The 4,989-nt window shown below is 34.8% G+C and overlaps 1 long non-coding RNA gene across 2 annotated transcripts; it reads left to right on the forward strand.

The window, feature by feature from the left end:
* Positions 1 to 2,738: 2,738 nt before the first annotated feature.
* LOC122042932 lies at positions 2,739 to 3,411 on the forward strand. Of its 2 annotated transcripts, none has more exons than XR_006129399.1 (2): positions 2,739 to 2,991; positions 3,069 to 3,411. It is a non-coding gene; the product is annotated as an uncharacterized LOC122042932 (long non-coding RNA). The 2 variants fall into 2 exon arrangements; XR_006129398.1 differs by having other exon boundaries at positions 2,739 to 2,981.
* The last annotated feature ends 1,578 nt before the right edge of the window (positions 3,412 to 4,989 follow it).

The raw sequence follows: 4,989 nt of genomic DNA on the forward strand, positions 1-4,989 counted from the left end.
CACATCTTTGAAGGAACAAGCAACGCCGAGCAACGAGCGAACGCGACGAGCTATTCACCCCCCCCTCTAGCTACTTTTGGTCCTAACATATCCAACACTACTAACCTATGTTGGATAGTTAATGTTTTCTCCAGGGATAACCTTGCAATCTTTACAAATCTTTCTATTATTCTTCCTAACCATAAAAAAAATCAATTTATGATTTATTATTCCCACTTTTGAATATGACTAAGTGTTTTTTCTCTTTTCTTAAAAAATATATGAGATAATATAAGATCATATGCTATCGCAGAATGTAATATAATTTTTTCTTCTTCATTTCTCATTTCAAACCCATAACCCTCATGTACCCTCTCATATTTCTCATTTTTCACTCTGACATGCTCATTTAGATCACCTCCTATTAAAATTATTTCATTTGACAGAATATTTTGTAATATTTCATCTAAATCATCTCAAAACCTTGATTTAGTAGTTTCATCTAATTCTACTTGCGGTGTATATATACTAATTATGTTCATAGTTTTTTTCACCACTATTATCTTAAAAGCTATAATTCAATCTCCTTTTCTAACTACTCCTACAACTTTATCCTTTAACGAACTATCTCTAACAATATCCACTTTATTTCTTGCTTTACTTTTTCGTGTGTACCATAACTTAAAACCCGAGTTCTCTATCATCTTTGTCTTCTCGCCTACCTATTTTATCTCTTATACATAAAAAATAATAATTCTTCTCCTAATCATCTACCATCTCCATTGATTTACTAGTGGGGGTTTCTATATATTCCATGTTACAAATCTTAGACTATTAGTTTTTTTATTATATTTGTTATTATCTAACATATGGTGTAAAAATTTTTGTCTATTTAATACTACACCTAAGAGTTCTTATAGAGATGTAATGATCCTTACCGATATATTACAGTCGAATCTTAAAATACGAACTCTTGCATATTTAACAATATACTTAAATTCTGAAAATATAACAATCCTTATTAAGATATTACAATCAGACCCTATAATATATTCCTTCTAAAACAATCTAATATTGGTACGATAATTTAACAGATCTTTTCTTAGACACATGCACCCTTCTCATAATTTGTACCACAGAACGGGCACTTCACACTTGTAGTATTTAGAGGATAAGTCGTATAAAAAAAAGGGTAAAGCTAATAATAATGAGGATCGAGCATATGGTTTTATTCTCTTTTAAAAAAATTCCCCTTCATTTTTTTTTCTCTTAACGTCTCTCTCTTTCTCACATGACTAACTTAATCATCAAAGATTGGACATCTCTGATATCCTCTAATCTCTATTAATTTACAGAGGTTTGTCCACATCCTTAGAGGAAGTATCAACACTCATGTCCAATAAGTAGGCAGATTCTAGACGCATTAGCATAGGAATAAGTTTCATCTATAAAATTTCTTTCAAAAAAAAATCTATCACTTAATTACACAAAATTTGGAGATCTTCAATTCTAGACATGATTTAAGAACTAGATAATTAAATTCAATTTCCTTGATGAGGTGAAGATAAAGATAAGATTTTAAGACGGGGCAAGCATTAGATAAAAATTTCAATAGGATTAAATCACATTTGTGGCTCACAACTAACAATATTTGAACTTTCATTAAATACATATAAATTTCTTTGGAAAAATATATCATTTAAAAAAAAAATTATTTCTAGATAGGAATTTAAAACTATTTATTAAATTTTATTTTATTTCTTTAGATAGTAGGGTTGAAGTCTATATTAATAAGTATCTAACAGTTTGAAAATTAATCTTAAGAAACATCTAGAGGAATTTTCTTTTATTATCTTTTACTCTACTCTTATATTAACGGTAAATCTTAACTGAAATTTTACTAGTAAAAAAAATTCTCTAAGTTAAAATGCAGGACGGTAAAACTTAAGGGAGAGGACAGGTAAAGTCAAACTGAATTCAATGGTGAAAATAATTACTATACAATTATGACACGAAGGAATTAGCAAAGGGAACAAAACAAAAGAGACTCGATGGCAAGGATCGATGGTCATCATTTCGAATGAGCCATCATTGCAGATTTTGATTGTGTGAAAAGACACTGATCATCAGCTGGACCTCCTCCATCCGTTCATCCATCCACCATCAGCATCAGCATTTCTTATTTAAATTTATTTTATTTATTTATAAATAATAACCAAAATGGACATCTCAAATTAATAAAACCGTTAATTTTTTTAAAAAAAATAAAATTAAAAGAACACCTAATATATATTTTATATAAAAATATCATTATTCCATCACTACTATTAAAAATAACTACCATAGTAACTGCTAATTTCTATATATATATTAACAAAAACTCTGTCAAATTGCTCACTTTTTTTAAACTTATCAAAATTACTTCAATAATATTGAAATAATCATAAAATTATTATCGAAACCATTTGTTAGATGCTATAATTATAGCAATGATTAATTATCTGCTATACAGTTTTTAAAGTGATTTAAATCAAATTTAGTTTTACTCAAGTTAGTAAAAGAATTTTGTTAATATAAAAATATTATTTGTATAATATTTTTGATAAATTAAAACCGAGCTACTCCATAATAGTATTGTGTTTTAAAAAATGAGAGTATTCATGATTTTTATTATAACAAATTTAAATTTTATTACGGTATCACCATTTATAAATACCAAGCGTGTGAGCTCAAACTCTATTGCACCGTATCATGTCGGGCTCCGTCTCTCTTCTCTTCCCCCATCATTACACTTCCTTCAATCTCGCCGCATTAATTATCATATGTTATCTTTCTCTCTTTCACGTACACATGCATGATTGCTTGAGAGGCCGATGGGAGCAGATCTATCACCGTCTCCACAATATAAATAGCTAGCCATTGGCCATACATGCATCCCAATCCACTCAAACTGAGGCATGCCCAATTAATCTCCTTCTGCATCGGTTGTTCATCGTCATCAAGTATTCAAGTGTCCGTAGTAGTTTAAGTAGTGTAATTTATTTACTTGATCTCTAATTAACTGTGTCGGGCCGGCTTTGTGCCTGCAGTTAAGTCTTCTAGCTAGCTATCTGTCGGTCGAGGCGGGCGATGGAGAGGCTGAACACGAAGCTGTTCTGGCAGAACTGCTGCATAATGAAAGACAACGAGAGGCTGAGGAACAAGGCACAGCGACTCAACCAAGAGAACCAGCTGCTGCTGTCTCAGCTAAGGAAGAAGTTGGCAAAAGCCAACGCCAAACCTGATCTCAACGCCTTTCCCGTCTCCAAGTACAATAACAACGGCGATAATGCAGCACCCAACTAGATTAATTAATGCATGCTTTGGAACTTCGAAGACCTCTTATTAGCTATCATGAATAAGTAAGAATAAAATTGCATATATATTTCCCAAGGCATTTACCTATTTTAATTTCCAGACGACGTAATTAAGCTAAGAACGTTTTGGGCCACTTAATGGCGTGGGGAGTCGTGAGGCCATGCATTTGTCAATTTGAGTGCGTGGGACAGTCGTCAGGAGGGGGCATTAACACGTCGGTTGCCACGTTTTGTTTTGGGCCACTTAAAAGAAGACGGGAATCATTGGGTACGATCTCACGGGCACTCAAACTTGATGCTCGATATATAGCAAATTTCGAATGGAGCAGCGACAATTAAGTAGACCAAACTTAGGATATTGGACCAATAGTTGACTAATACTTATCAGTTGATGAGTGTGATTCATGTATATATTTTCAGTATTATTTAACATGCATTTAATGCATTATATGAGCATATTTTATATAGCTTCCTAGCTTTTGCATCCCTTTTACAGTTTTTAGTTGGGAGAACTCTCTTTGTGTGTTTGATTTGTTAGGGTTAATTTGTAGTTAGAGAGAGAGGAGGTGAATAATTCATCATGCTTCGTTGCTTGTTCCTTAATGATGATATACAGTGAAATGTAATTGAAGCAATGCTAACACTAGAATTTACTTGGTATCCACCTCAAGATGAGGTGACTAATCCAAGGATCCACACACACGAGCATTCTCCACTAAGAAAACACTCCTTCTCGGTAACTACAAGAGGTGGACCTCGTACAAGACTCACACAATAAGATACACTCAAACAAGAAGAAAATACACAAGTGTATAAATAAAAACCTTCTCTTGTTGGATCTTGTTGATGTAGATCGCCTCTGGACCCTTTGGAAAGTGCAACAGCACTTCTCTTCCAAGCTCGAAGTCCAACGGTGAGTGCCGGAGAGAATCGTAGTAAGATCGGGGAAGAAGCGTTTTTGGAGAAGAAGCTTATCAACGACTATATACTTCGCACTTCTAGGGCTTCTAATCGATTGGGCATACACCCAATTGATTGCCACGTCAGATCCGCGCCATCCCAGTCGTCCATCGCTCACTACTTGTGCAACGGTCACATCCCAATCGATCGGCTAAATCGATTAGCTCGATTCATCCTTCTTCAGTGCTCTTGCGTTTGCGCGAGAAAAGTTTCCTCAATCGATTGACCAATCGATTGGGGAGCATTCTGTGCTCGCAATTTCACTTCTCAATTGATCGGCTGATCGATTGGGCTAGTCTTCTTTGTAGCACACCTTCAATCGATTGGCTGATTGATTGAACCACCGTTTAATCGATCAGTTGATCAATTGACTTCCCTTTGATTTGCTTAACTCAAGTCTAGGATCCCTAATTCCAACATCCGGTCAACCATGACCTGTTGGAACTCCTCGTGCCTAGTATCCGGTCAATCTTGACCTGCTGGGGTTTCTTCACCAAATGTCCGGTCAATTCTTTAACCCACTTGGACTTTTCTCCTCGTTCCAAGTGTCCGGTCAACCTTGACCCACTTGGACTTACCGTCTCGTGCCAAGTGTCCAGTCCTCTATGACCCATTTGGACTTCTATCAGATGTCTGGTCAACCTTGACTCATCTGGATTTCTTATGCAAAGTATCCGGTCACTCTTTTGACCTA

The sequence above is a fragment of the Zingiber officinale genome, chromosome 2A (genome assembly GCF_018446385.1).
Source record: "Zingiber officinale cultivar Zhangliang chromosome 2A, Zo_v1.1, whole genome shotgun sequence".
NCBI lineage: Eukaryota > Viridiplantae > Streptophyta > Magnoliopsida > Zingiberales > Zingiberaceae > Zingiber > Zingiber officinale.